The sequence below is a fragment of the Zonotrichia albicollis genome, chromosome 7 (genome assembly GCF_047830755.1).
Source record: "Zonotrichia albicollis isolate bZonAlb1 chromosome 7, bZonAlb1.hap1, whole genome shotgun sequence".
In the NCBI taxonomy this organism is placed as follows: Eukaryota; Metazoa; Chordata; class Aves; order Passeriformes; family Passerellidae; genus Zonotrichia; species Zonotrichia albicollis.
The window spans coordinates 7,289,013-7,304,295 of record NC_133825.1 but is presented as its reverse complement, the minus strand read 5'-3'; positions in this window follow the sequence as shown (position 1 = coordinate 7,304,295).

The window sequence follows — 15,283 nt, the reverse complement described above, 5'->3', positions numbered from 1 at the left end:
TTACCTGCTAACAGAAGTTGCCAAAATGAAAGTTTCCAAGCAGGGCCTGATCCCTGCTGCCAGCTCTGGGTTAGAAAGGAGGCATTACTTTATTTCAGTGCTGGGTGCACAGGGAGTAACTTCCCTAAGCCCTGCACACCCAGCAATCCCACCTACCAGTTTTTATCCAGGGAACTAAGACATATTCAATACTTTGCTGAAACTCATAGGCTAAACATTACCTCAAATTTATTGACATATTTCAATCACTTCTCAGAATTTGCTGACATCAGAATAGGAGTGTCCTGTAGGTCCCTGCTGGTCGTTGACACAGGTTCAGGCGGAGATCCATGCACAAAAGAACCTAAGACAAAACTGAGCTTGCAAATTTATTCCATTAGTTGCAGTAGCAAACAATACATACCAACCCCTGGATTCCCAAAAAACCGCTGAGCAGGAGAAGGATTTGGAGCGTGGCACTCGGCAGCAGGGGCAGGTAGCAGGTAGGCAGTGCACTTCCAGGACCTCCCCTGGATCAAAACACTGTGCATCTCATCCTTCTCACCCTTCCAGCTCAGAACCAGGCCTTGTATCTCCTGCTCAGGAGTGGAATTTTCCCAGTTACAGCATTGGCTCACACATGCCTGGCGTGTGAGATGATGGCTCAGGATGACTCCATGACTCTCTGCCACCAAGGGCTCCATTATGCATTGTTCCCCTCTCAGAGCTTGATTGCCCACCGATTGACCAAAACATTGTTTCTCTTTCTAGGGTCAAGGTCCCACCTGTTAAACAAGACATTTTTCTTCACTGTCTTGTCAACCTGCTCAAACATGGATCAAATACGGCAGGGCTTCGGGCACGATTCTGGTTCCTGACACAGTCATTTGGGAAATAGTCCCATTCCTCAAATTCTCCTTTGGTGGTCAAGAGCCTCATAAAACACTTTCTTCCCTTTGAATGCATTCCAGCTACCTTCTTAGCAGGAGCACTCTCCTTATTCTCAAGGCCAAGATAGCCACTTGCATACAGTAAGCACTGCAGTGGGGGAATACAGGCTTCAGCACTCCTGTTAAAGCTAAAGGAATTCAAAAGACTATGTGTTGGAGATTTTTTCAGAAATGGCTTAGAAGGCAGCTGTGAGGAGTAAAATTCTCACAGCCGGTTTCTGTAAACAGCAGAAGTTCTCAGGTTGTTTTTAATTACAAGTAGAAGTGACAAACATGAAGACCTTGAGAACCTTGCCTATCAGAGTTCTCAGGCAGTTTTCTCATAACAAGTAGATATTCTATCTTTGGCTGTTTTGGGAAAGCAAAAATAATTTTGAGAACCCAAATCTTGGTATTGGAAACATAAGGAGGAGTTGGTGTGTTACCTCTGACCAATTGTGAGCTCGGGTTTGCAATATGCAGGAACTTAATTAACACGGTTATAAAAAGTGATTGATTGAGTGAATAAACGGAGTCGATGCTGATCAACAAGGATGGGTCTTCTCCCTCCATCTTCAATAACTATGCCCTGTTTGTTAGACTTAATGCCTCTCCTTCCTATTCTGAGAATCAAACACAAGTGTTTCATCAATACACCCTGCAAGTGCTTTTGCTGAGTGAAGCCACATTGCTGTGTCAATAAAGCAGCTGGGACTCAGTTTCTTCATGCAGGGAAAGCCAATTCTTTATTCACATAACTCATTTTTATACTGTTTTCACAGACTCGTGTTCAACTTCAACTGGCTGGTAGTTTCCTTGCCACACAATTTATTGCTTAGAAGGTGTATTAGTGTGTACATGTTAAGACTCTCTCTTTTTAAGACTCACTCTTACTCGGGTGATTACATTTTTCTTTCATGGATGCTCATGGGACTGATTTCTTTTTTATTAGAGATGCAAACAGTTTTCTTAGCACAATAGCTTGTTGTGCTAACTAAACTCATGACTATTCCCATTGGAAGTTAGCTGGCTGCACGTAGAAGACGTAACAGGCTAGCTGGGAATTTACTATAGCAAAGCCTGATTTTATAAGGCCTTTCTTTTCTAATAACCCTACCTGTGTGCAACACATTATGACTTCCTTTCAGAAGTTAATGAAGAAAACACCAATTGCCTACTGAAACCCTTCTGCCCCCTTCCAAATCAGTTCACCCCTCAAGCACAAGCCTCAGGCACATCCCTGATGTGCCTCTCTCCCATCAGCTCAGAGTTGCATTGTACAGTGCTTGCTGTGCACCAGAGAGCACGAAGCAGGCCGGCCTGGTGGGCCTGAATATTTCTGCCAAACACACTGCATCTCACACCTTTGCTCTGGCTCAGTGCAGAACTGCAGGATTGCAGGCGCTTCCTCCCAGAGCTGCCTGAGGCTCTGGCTCCTGCAGATGGGCCCTGCCAAGCTGTCCCTGCCTCACGCTGGCCTCGCTTCCCTGGCACAAGTGCCGGGCCTGAAGGAGCTGCCCTGTGCTCCAGCCTGCCGAGCAGCCCGGCTCCCTGCCCCGGTGCCCAGAGTGCTGCACACACTGCTGGCCTTTGACAGGAGTTGCAGGGCAGCCGGCAGAAGAGGAGGAATCCTCAGCCAGCCCAGCGGCCCGCGGCTGCCCTTGGCCTTTCTCTGCTCCTGGGCACACTCCAGACGGCCAATGCCTCCAGGCCGGGCTGTGCCCAGCACAGCTGCGCTTCGCCTCGGCAGCAGCCAGCTGCCACCTGGGCTCTGAGAGCGGAGGATTCGCCCGCTCCCGGGAAGAGGCACCAAGGCCCGGCTGCTGCCTCTTGCAGCTGCAGGGGCCTCCTCCCAGCCTGCCTCTGCCGGGGCTCAGGCTGCTCCGGCCTCTGCCGGGGCTCTGCTGGGGCTCCAACCCGGGCAAGGCCGGGCCCGCTCTGACCTCACAGGCGCTGACAGCTCTGCACCACAGGAGACCTTCCCGAGCACCCTCTCTGATCTTTCTGCTTTCTCACTTGAGCAAGGCTCTCCTCCAGCCAAAGAGATTATTGCATTTAGGGATACAAATCTAAGTGGCAGGAACGCCAATGCTCTCCAGTCACAGCTGAAGGCCTGCATCTGCACAAGATGTTTGGGCTGCCTCATTCTTCATTTGGTTTTGCCTTCAAATGCCATTGCCCTTACTGCCTCAACTAGAAATACCACAGCTGTGCCATAACCAGCCAGTGGGTCATATTCTAAAGACAATGTGGTCTGGAGAGGATGAATGAAGAGGAGCCCTCCTCACTTACGAAACCATACAAAAGGAGCCATATGTGTGATTTAGCACCAATAAAAAACAATTGGTAATTCAGAAGGAAATGTTGAATTTTCTGAAGGGGTCAGAAGAAGGAGAATCTTCCAAATGAGTTGATGTTTCAGAAACTTTATTAATTACAACTCTAATCTATAATTCTATGCTACAAATCTCTTCAGCAACCCTACTCTACAATCCTACTCTAAATTGGTAACAGAGATAACATCTTGACATGATTGCTATGTTCTCGTCTCCTAGGGTAAGGTTTAGGGTTAGCCTTAGGTTTGGGGTTAGGGTAAGGGTTAAGGATAGGGTAAGGGTTAGAGATAGGGACAGGGTTAGGGTTTGGGTTTGGCTTAGCATTTAAGGTTAGGGTTAGGGTTTAGGTTTAGGGTTTAGGGTTAGGGCTATTCGTCTTCTTCACAGAGTTGATGAGTTGTGCCAGGATGAATGGTGGCTTGGCTGAAGTTACAAATGGATGCTGTCCACCGGAAAAAAAAACACAACAAAGAACAGTGAACCATTACTTTCCAAGCTCATTGCTTCAGGGACTCAATCAGGATACATCAAGTTCCTGGAAAGACCCAGAAAGAGGAGCAATGGGACCATCTGTTCCTCAGTCATCCCCAATATGCAAGACCTTGCCATCACAGGCAAACCTAGCCCAGAATCCCACTCATCTGTTTATTGTGATGTCTTCATCATGCTGGGATTTTTTCCCTGCCAGTGCTCTAGAAATGGTGCTTTCTGTCCCTGGGTTTTCTTCCTTTCAGGAAACTCCAATGACTCACACAGGCCCCTGCCTTTGAAAGATGGGTACTGTGCTTATTCCCACAGGGACAGAAAGCAGTGTCTGCCTTTCCATGCCCTGCCCCTTGTGTGCTGGTTGGCACCTTCCTTCCCAGCAGGGCCAGCCCAGTGGCACTGGGCCCTGCAGTTCCCTCTCTGCCACACAACCTGGCAGTAACCCTGGCACAGTTCCCATCTGCTTGAGCATGCCAGGCAGCAGATGGGGCTGGGACAAGGCCCTCCCAGCTGTCCCTGTCTGCGTGGCAGAAACCTCTAAGGGTGGGCTGGGGGGCACAAACCAGGGCCCCTCAGAGGCTCACAGTGAGCCCCCTCCCAGCCCCTCCTGCCCACAGCCAAATCTCTGACTGCTCAGCTGGGACTGGCTTCCTTGGCTTCCTCCACCACCATTTCATGTCTCTGTACCCCGCATTGCTCTACTTCAATACTTTTGCCATTAGATAAAACTGAACACTCCACCAAATCACAAAAGAGGGCAACAGAAACAGTCAGAGGACAGAGCACCTCTCCTGTCAGGAAATGCAGAGGGAGCTGGAGTTATTCAGTTTTGTGAAGAACAGGCCCCAAGGAGACTTTATTGCCACTGTCCAAGACTTCAGAGTGGCTTTGAAGGAAGTGGGGGACATCTTTTTTAACAGGGCCAGTTACAATAGGATGTGGACAAATATTTTTAAACACCAAAGGCATCTAACGAGAGTAGGTCTAAGGAAGAACTTGTTTACTCGGAGCATGGTGCTACCCTGGCATAGCTTGCCCCAAGAGCTTGTAGGTGCCCCATCCCTGCAACCATTCCTGCTCCGGGGGCAAAGGGCTCCGAGCAACCTGATCTCTTTTAAGATGTCCCTGCTCATTGCACCAGAGGACATTTACAGGGCCCTGCCAGCCCAGCCCAGTCTAGGATTCCTCACCATTTTCATTTGAAGAGCACCAAGAGTGGAGGTGAGGAGGAAGGGGGCTCATCTGCTGCCTTGGACTTGAGTGGAGGAGGAGCCCATCCCTCAGAGCCTGTTTCACCTGCAGCCCCTTCCCATTTTACCTGCAGGAGCTCCTTGGCAGACCAGCGCCGCTCCTCGTCTGTCTGCAGGCAGCAGCTCAGGAAGTCACGCAGCAAAGCCGAGAGGAGCTTGGGCTGCCGCAGCTGTGGAGTCCCTACTGTGGCTATCAGGTGTGTAGCCTGGAGAAAAAGGAGACACCAGGCTCCACCTCCTGCTATCACATCTCTAAGGCTCTCCCAGATCCCTTTGTTTAACCTCTGTTCTTCAGTGGCAGTTTCTGCCCTGGCAGAGACCCAGAGATGACTTTCCTTTAGCAACCAAAAAACCCAAACCCCAATGCAGCCACAGCTTTTCCACCATCCTGCAGCTCTTGCCTTGGCAGCTGATTTCATTGCCTGACCTAGTTAGTGGGAACTACATCAGCAAAAGGACATTTGCATCTCTGAGGATTCATACCAGCTTGAAAGGCTTTTTGGAAGAGGGACTTTGCTATACTAACTAATTTCAAGGGTTAGAACATGAAAGGCATCTCTGCAGTGCTTGGTGGTCCTTTAAGCGCACGTGCCCTAGAACAAAACTCATCAAGCTTTTTGTACTGTTCTTGAAAACAATGGGAATTGGAAGAAAAGAAAGGAAATCCATCAGTTAATACCCAGGTAGGGAAACAAACATTTACAATCTCCTCTTCAACACAGACACATTAAGATGCCTGCACAAATGTATTGGGATGAAAATGCCTGCTTGGGCACACAGGAGCCACCTGCAGCTCTGTCCCTCAGCAGTCTGAAAATTTCAGCTTCCCATTTTTGCAGCAAAAGAAAAATTGTCTAGGTCAGAAGAAGGAGAGGTTCCATCCCTATGGTCACCGTCCAGTCATTTGGCTACTCAAGTCAATGCATAAATGGTAGGCCCATCCCAGAAAGTGCCAGGAAACAAATGGGAGGTTTTGGCAGGCTCTCCGCATCACCAGGCTCTGGCTTGGTGACGTGCAGAATGTTGCTTGGGCTAGGAGAGAAGCAGGGTCTCTGAGTGTTTCAGCAGCACTGCACAAGAAGCAGAAGAGACTCTGTGCATTACACCCTCATGCCCATGTTTCCCAGTGAGAAGAAACTGCACACAGGGTTAGGTTCCTCTCTAAAGACCACGGTTTTAGAAACTTTGTTGGGTTTGGTTTTCCTTCCTTCATTTCTGGAAAGATAACAACAGTTTTAAGATGCTTTTTTCCTGTTATTAAGGCCATCTACACAGACAAAAGAACTGGAACCACTAACCCAAAGGAAAGTGTTGCCTGAGAACACTTTGTTTGTTTGGAGTTTGTTTGCATGTGGTAAGGCTTGATTTCCCCCACTGATGCAGCCAAAACTACAGCAGATGCTGATGTGTTGCAGGGACATTTGTAGGAGGGGATGTTGGTGGAAGTAGTTCCAGCAGATGGCAATGGGATTTTGTCCAGTGGCACACAGGACATGGGACAGGTGAGAAAGACAGTGGGATCAGTGAGTATTTGCTCCTTACCGTGCCAGAACTTTCGCTCAAGTAAGGAGGTTCTTGTTCTATCATTTCAATTCCCACAATTCCAAAAGACCATATGTCCACTTTGGGACCATATGGTTGACCTGTCACCACTTCAGGCGCCATCCACCAAGGAGTCCCGGTTAGCGAGCACCGTCTGCTCTGCTCAGGGGTGAGCTGAGTAGCGAGGCCAAAATCAGCTGAGGAGAAAACAAAATACTGGTTTTATCTGAATTCTGTGCAATTAGGAAAGCAAGCAAAAGAATTCCCCAGTAGAAGTTTGAAAATGTGCCGTTGAATCTCCTGGCATTGGTGACTTTAAAAATCCCCCCATTTTTTACACTGCCTCCAGCAGTGGCTTTTGTTCTTTGGAAACTTTAGACTTGTAACTCCCTCCCTCTGGAAGGGACACACACAGAGCAAGGCCACTCTTGACTGCTTGTGGCTCCTTCTACCTCTGTGCACGTTGCAACTGTGCCCTCAGCTCGCAGCAGGGGTCCCTGCGCTGCCACCAGCACCATTTTTGGGGAGCTGGCAGTCACTCCAAGCAGCCCCACACCCACATCCCTGGAACACTGCACCTGACCAAGAATATACTGACCCAGCTTGACAGAGCCGTCAGTTTTGAGAAGGATGTTGTCACTCTTCACGTCTCGATGGATCACATTGTTTGAATGAAGAAAATCCAGTCCTTGCAGGCACTGAGGGAGAAAACAGAAAGAGGAGGGCAAAAATGAGTGATGTGATTTCATCCCACAAGAAAGGAAACAGCTCCAAAAGATTCCCTCTCCAGGGGAATGGGGAGTAATGGCAGAACAGTAATGGCCACTGAGAGGAAGAGTTTGCTGCTCCAACACCTGCAGAGCAGGACCTTTCTGAGGAAAGGCACGTCAGCTTTTGAAAGAGCAACAGCACCTGCTGTTGTAGGCTGTCCCCTGCAAACCAGCCAGGATGACTCCTGCTGCAGTGCATGTGCTCAGAAGCAAAGAGCATTCTGGCTGCACTCCTATCCTTTTTAGCTGAGGACTGAGAGAAACGAGTCTCTCTCTTTTTTCTTTGCTGTTTGTTTCAAATCCTGCCACCAGCCCCTTTGCACTTACAGGCAAAGAATACAGTGAAGACAGACTTTAGGCAAACATTTAGAGAGGCAAGGTGGAGAACAGGAAATACAAATACAAGAGATAGAGCGAGAATACAACAGCAGGAGATAAGAGTACTGGCACTGAGTACAGGGAGTGCAGGGGCACTGGCAGGCCTTTCACTTGAGATGCTTTTACTTGCTCATAGAATAGCAGCAACACAGAAAAAAGCTTGGCACATGAAACCTCTCCTGTTCTGAGCCCCTGTTTCCCAACAATCCTGCCCAAGCCCTTGGAAACACAGCTGGGATTGCTGACCTCCCGACTGATGGCTGCTGTCTCATCTTCAGACAGGCAGGTCTGGCTGATGATATCGGTCAGGACACCTCCATCCATGTACTCTATAACCAGCAAGAGTTCCTCGCCCAGAAGGTAGCTGAAAGAAGGAAACAAGGGGGTAGAGTTGAACATGCATGGCTATGTTGATTTTTTGCTTCCAGGTTTCTTATTTCCAGATGCCTTTGTGACAAGGACAGAATCAAAGGAATAGATATTCCCTCTTGGCTGTGCATTGCTTGCAATCCGTGCAGTCTCAAAGAGAAAGGCACAGCTGTGAAAAAGGAGATGTCTTAGATGGGTAGCAAATGAAAAGTGCAGTTTAGAAACAGCCCAAATAAAAAACATGTCAGGCATGGTGTTTCTGGAAAAAGCACCTAGTCTTCCTGGCATGCATAGCAATGGCAAAGAGGGGCAACAATCCAAGGGAAATCCACTTTAGGATGGTTCATCTGCACTTAAGAAACTTTAAAAAATCAGTCTCAAATAAATGTGGAGGCAGTGAACTTTGAGGCTATTGAGTTAGGAAGATACAGCTGATCCAGGTATTGAATAATTTTGGAGTAATTATCAAACTAGGTGTGCCAGGGAAGACCCATGCAGACAAGATGCACTCTTCTCATCCATTGGAGATGAGTAGAGAAATATGAATAAATAAAAATTAACAGCTCTACTTTCTGCCACTTATCAAAGTGGGTTTTTAACCTCTCTTGTTTGCAATATGTAAACACACATCCATGGGATAAGACCATGACCTCTCACCTGTCTAAATAATTCACAACATTGGGACTCCTATACCTCTTCATGATCATGATTTCATTAAAGGTTAGCTCCTTCCTCCTCAGTCCTTGAAGATTTATTTGTTTTATTGCCACCTAAAATGACATTGAAAATCAGTAACTTGGGAGGTTGGTGGCACGAGACCACAGGACACATGGAGTGAGTGATTTTGCAATGACGCAGATGAGCTGTGCCAAACTGCCTTGTGATTAGGCACTGCAGTAATCAGGAACTGATGTTCCAACAGCCCATTTCTCTGCTGCCTTGGGAGCCAGTTACAGGACACGTGAGGCCACTGACATTTTGCCTTGAGCACTTGGTAACAGCGGTGTCTCAACTGTCACCCACAAACCTCTGGCCACACTCTCTGCTGCTTTGTTTGGGACTCAGAAGAAGTAATCCATGCCTTAATACTCTGTGGATACACCTTGTGATATGAGCAGGGCTTAGGGCTTTCAGGGACACCTTGCAGGTCTGTTCCTATGTGCAGTTCCCAAGTGCAGCACTGCAGGTGGCTAAGGAACTACCAGTAACTTTCAGATGCATTTGCTGACAGCCAGAAATGAAAATTCAGGACTCTGAAGCTGTAGCCCCAAAGAGCAGTGAGGTGCTCAAAGGCACCACCTTTGTTTTAGCAATGGAGAGCGAGCGAGCGCGTCCTTCTCTGAAAGGAACCGCTGCCCTCCGTGCCTTCCTTCCGGCAGCTGAGGAGGACAAAGTCCCAAATGTGTTTTGTGGGCTGGCACCGGTCTGTGCTTCTTGTGCCTTTTCAGCACAGCTCTGCCCAGAGCTCCAGCCACAGCTCACACCAGTGGGGAAAGCCCTCGAGTGCAGCAGAGTCTGCAGGGGCTGTTGACATTTACCTCTCCTCCTGTGGCAGTGTCGAGTGCTCTATAAACATCTCCATAACCCCTAGAAACAAAGCAGAACCAGAGAAAGGAGAAGCTGTTTAGATCTTGCAGTGAAAGCCAGCCCACACAGGAGATCTCTGCTGGAAGTGTCAAAACCTGCGGGATGCAGGAGGACTCTGCCAGAAGGCAGATGATGCATTTTCCTCTCAAGTGCATGGGCACTGGGCCTGTTCCTGAAGCACTGGGGTTCAATTTCTAAAGGGAGGTTAGTCTTTCCTCTTGGGTTTCACTTTCTAAACTGTGTGGTTCCTATCCTGACCACAGAGTGTTTTCTTCTTCAAACCAGGGGAAAGAAGTGTTCCTGGGAACTGTTATCTCACAACTTTGATAGGGCGTAATTTGCTCTTTCAGGCAAGCAAGTTTCTTCTCTTTTCATTAGTGTGCCAGTATGATTTTGAGACATACAAAAAATGCTAAAGAAATTAACACAGAGCTGTCCCGCACTTGAGAGACAAGGAGACCTTCCAGGTCCTATTCCTTGATGCAGGCAAGACCTCAGTAGCAAGGCATCTCTGACAATGCCTTCTGAGCCCACTCACAAATTCTGAGCAGCATTGAGAGATGGGACAATCTATCCCCAGTGTGTGAACATCTTTGCAGCTGGCCTGACTTCACGCTGGATAGACATTCCACCAGAAAAACACCTGGCTCATGGTTGTGCAGGAGTAACTGCTGTATGACTCACCCGCTGCCAAGATATTTCAGGAATGTGTATTTCACCAGGGGATTTTCAGTGGGGTTCACCACTCTCCCTGAGGGAAACAAAATGCAAGATGCTGACTTTAAAGCAGAGATCCCAGCTTCCAGGAGATACAAAAGGCAGCCCCAGCGCCTGGAGCTCTGAGCCCTTTGTGGTCAGCTGGGTAACAACGACCACAACCAGGCAGACAGCTCTGCAGCACAAGTGGCCAGCACAGAGACTGATTTGAAGAGTCTTTTGAAGAGTTCTCTTGACAGGAAACAAAGCACAGGGACGTGCAATCCCAGGAGAGGAGGACATCTTCCCCACCTTTCAGGAGTTTGCCAAAGGAATGCCTTCCCATTTGTACACCAGAGCAGCTCAAGCTGTAAGCGATCCCGAAGGGGCTTTCAGCATCAGGACCCTGACCTGTTTATGAGCAGGCTGAGCTCAAAGATGCCCCTCTCCCAGCTAAGGAAGGCTCCAGCCTCTGCAGTCCCTCCAGCCCGCAGGGACAGGGCAGCTAGCACAACAAGGCTGGCAAAGCCCAAGCATGAGCACTGACAGGCACTGATGGGAAGAAGCCAGAGTGAGCCTGAGCCCCGGACAAGCTGTTGCCCCCATTCAGGACACAACAGGATGGGCTTTGAGATCAGCCACACCGAGGGGTGGATCAGTGCCCTTTTTGTCCCAACAGGTGATGGCAGACACAGAATCCACTGGGCTCTGGTCTCAGCCCCACCAGGTCTTATCTGAGAGCACAGCACTGGCAGCTGTTACGGGCAAGAAGCAGATTCATTGGGTTGTGCTGCAGAATCACAAAGAACTTGATGTGTTTTCCTAGAGACTGATCTCAGCAGGGCCTGGGCCAATGGGTAGGATTCTAATAGTCATGGGAAAGAGTGGGAATCAGGTATGGAAAAGTGCCATGGATCCGAGGGATATACCATGGCTGGGCTGGAGGCTCTCTCCTGAGAAATGCCTGCAGTACACTTTTCTCTGATCACGCCACTTGGACGTGTCTCCTGGACACATCTTGATAAGCATAAAACTAGATGATTAAATAAAGTTTGTTATCAAAATCTCTGGTTTTTCTTTGGGGGCACATGGAAAATACCTTGTGCTCTCTATTTGTCCTGTAACCTGATGTTCTTTCAAAGTAGTTCTTACTGACAAAAAGATAGCATTCTCTTATTGACAAAAATATAGCATTCTCATGAAAATAAACTGCAGATGTAGTAGTGGTAACAGTAACAGTCATAAAAACAACATCAGTAAGACATGGGGTAGAAGGGCTCCTTCAGGACGGAGAAAAACACAACAAAAAACCCCCACCCAAAATGATCAACACAAAAGCAATCCCCCCCCCCCCAAAAAAAATAACAACTTCCCAACCAAAAACACAAAACTCCAAAGCCAGTCCCTTTCTGTGAAGTTTTTTTGCTCTAATGACTGGTTGGAAGTCAGGAGTCTAAGGAGAATTTAGGAAGCTAAAAATTCTGTTCAGTTTGGCCACTAGCACACAGACTTGCCTAGATCATTTGCTAGGTCACAGCCTTCTGCAGATCCAAGAACAATCCCTGCTTCAGCCTTTAGCAGAGAGGGAAGCTCAGGCAAACCCAAGCCAGTCCCAGGTGCCCTCAGAGGCAGCAGGAACACCCAGAGCTCTCTCGCTGCCTCGGGGCACAGCACTGCCTCTGGGGAGTCCTAAATGGCCCTGTGACACCAAACTCAGGAGGAGCATTTGGTACAGCTCTGCTGACACCTGCCCACAACACACTGTCCCTCAGGTAAGAAACACCCCAGACGTACCCAGCAGCTCCAGGTACTCCTCCTCAGTCTCCTGTTCCCAGGATCTGCCCGAGCCTGAGTTCCCAGGTTTCACAGAAGGGCTTCCTCGAGGTGATGCTGCTGCGGCAGCAGGTTCAGAGCCCATTATGTGCTGGACCTGGAGCATTTCTGGTGGGCACTGTTCCTGTGCCTCACTCCTAACTTGGGGTCCTTCATTGCCAGACATTGGCTGGAAGTCTTCGCAGGCTGCCCGGTGAGATGTCAACACTTGCACCTCAAGTCAAACAGAACAAAGCAGTCAGACACTATAGCTTGTCCCTGTCAGCCAGGAGTCATTGACTGTGAGGAAAGGCAAAGAACAGATTGACAGGGGATACAACAGCTTGTTTCAATCCTCCATCTGGGTCACCAAGTTCCACTGTAAAAACACCTCAAGAAAAAAGGAGAGCAGGAACAGGCCACCAGGAATCAATTTGGATGACTGCTGGCCAAAAGGCCAAAGGACAAGTTTCACTGTCCAGGGCAGCAGTTGAGATTCAGCACACCAGGAAATGTCCTTCAGAGTGACTGTGATACACAATACAGCAGGATGGCACTCAGAGGCATCCCCCCACTCCCTGCTGCTCTGCACTGGAAAGGCAAGACGGGCAGAAACCACCAGATTGGTGACTGCAGTGGCTGATCCCTCTTTCACTCACTTGGTTTTGCAGAGACTGACGGAAGCGATTAAGTTTCTCTCTGAAGATTTTCATTTCTTCCTCCAGCCGCTTATGCCTTGCCTTGATCATAGTGTGAGCTGTCTGAAGCTCTGCATCCAGCTGTTCCTTCATGTTCTCTAACAAACAAAAGAGAGGACATTTCATGAGTGGAGTGGCTGCCACTCTTTCATTCACCTGGTTTTGTTGATCACCCCTCTGCTGATGGAGATTCTCCTCTTGAATTCTTCCCATGTCTTCCTTGTTCTTTCTCTTCACTGCCATGATGTCACTCTGAGCTTTGGGCAGCTCTGCTTGTGGCTCTGCCTTGATGTTCTGTACACACAAAAGCAGAGTAAGTGACTGGGAGCTGCCACCAGGCTCAGCTTTTTCCTCTTGCAGCCTCCAAATCACATTTATTCAGCCACTTCTTTCTGCTTCCCTCCCCACATCAGCCTCCATTGCAAACCTCCTGTCCCAGGGCTGATCTCTGCAGATTGCAAGGCTCTGTGCTTTCAGTGCCTGTGGGACTCCTGGCCTCCTCAGTCCCAAGAGCTCTGGTTTATGTCCCTCTTCCTGCCCTTCCCTCTGTGCCCTGGCCAGTCAGGCTCACCTGGCCATTCTCCTGTGGCTCTTCCACCTGCTGCCTGAGCTGCTCTTCCTGCTCTCGGGCTGGGAACAGCTCTCCCTGAGTCTGGCATGGCATCTCAGATGAGGCAGTGTGCTCCTGCTCTTTCTCTAGAAGCACCTGCACAGAAAGCAAGAGAAGATGGGTTTCCACTTCCCATACGCCCTTTGTGGGCCAAGACTCAAAGGCTGCTGGGCTCACACGCTCCCAAAGCACTGTGCTGCTGCTCTCCTGGGTCATTCTCTGCCCGAGGGGAGGCACAGATTCCACAGTGACCCTGGCCCTACAATCAGGGGCCATCTGGGACTGAAGCTCCAACAGCCTCTCAGGCAGCTGACAGGGAAGGGGTGGCATTTCTCAAGGGTCTGGTGAGAGCCTCCCTCTGCTTCTGCCATGTCCTGTTTGTCTTTCAATAGTGACTGACACCCCGCCCTGTCCCACAGCTCCATCCTGGCTCTGCAGGGGCTTCCTGGGTGAGCTCACTCCTTGTGAGAGACACTTCTGGAGTTCACCTTCTCTTCAGGCCTGCACCAACATTCCTCCTTCCTGACATCCACACTCTTGTTAGAAAACCGGGTCATTCAGGAGATGAGGATGCATGCAAAGATCTCTGATGGAGGTCACAGAGCCTCTGTGGCCACCTCAGTATATGGAGGACGACCAAGGTGTTTCTTCTCCCTCTTTTGTCAACAGAGAATTCTGACCAGCAGTAACAGTTTCTCATAAGGCCCCATTAACGAATGCACTTACACAGCCCTGGGGATGCCAGTGAAGGAAACCATGTGTCATGTATGGCATGGCATGTATGACCAGAGTCACCAAACACCACCTAAACATGGAATTGTTCCACCTCTCTAGGAGAGGCAGAAGTTTAAAGAATTAATTGACTGGAGACTTCAGGGCACAAGAGGCTGGAGGAGGAAAACAGCACTGAGGGGAAAAAAACACCATCTCTGGAGGGGGAAACGTCTCTGCCTACTCAGAATGGGTCAAGGGAACATGTCTCCAATCCTCTCCAGAAAGGGATGATTTAGGTGACTTTTGCGCCTCCAACTGCCTTGGACCAGAGCCAGGAACATTCAATTATGTAAATGTGTGGTGGTTTGACCAGGAAGGAGTGGGAATTCTGGGAAGCTGTGGTCAAACCAATGAAGGTTTTGGGTTTGAGACTGGCACCCGGTGTAGCCAGTGGGGTTTGGACACACCTCCGAGAATACACAGGGGTTAAAAAGCAGGGCACTGCCCTTGGAACGCTCTCTTGGGACGTCGCTGTGAAGAGGTCAGATCTCTTCCCCCGTCCAGCCTTGCTGCTGGGCGGGGGAGGGGCAGCCATGCGGTAGGCCCGGGGCCTGGACGGAGATGGGGGTGAGAAAGTTCTCAAGGATGGAAGGGTGGCGGAGCCCCAAGAAACATCGGGCAGCCATTCCCCCCCCCCCCCCAGGAGGGAGAGAGAGGGAGAGTCGGCGGTGATAGCAGCCGGCCCAGGAGGAGAAAGGGGGGGAAGGGCGCAGCCCAGCCGGCCGCAGCAGCAGCACGTGTGGGAGTATCATCTCGTCCCAGGACAGACAAAGACTGAAAACTTTTAACCCTTTCTTTCATGATTGGGGCCTTGCAAAAATGCTAATCCTCCTCGAAGCTGAATAAGAAGGGAGATAAGAGATGAGATGAGACAAGGACCTGGCCCGAAGAACGTGGAGATGATTGGATGGGGAGAGATGATTTGGAGTGGCCTTTTGGCTGGACTTTTCTTGTGGCCATGGACTCAGTTGTTCCTGTGACACAGACTGCATTTAGGGGGAGGCAGTGCCTCAAAACCAGGAGGGTTCATTCGTGAGGACCCCCCCGGCCCCAGGGGGTTGGAAAAA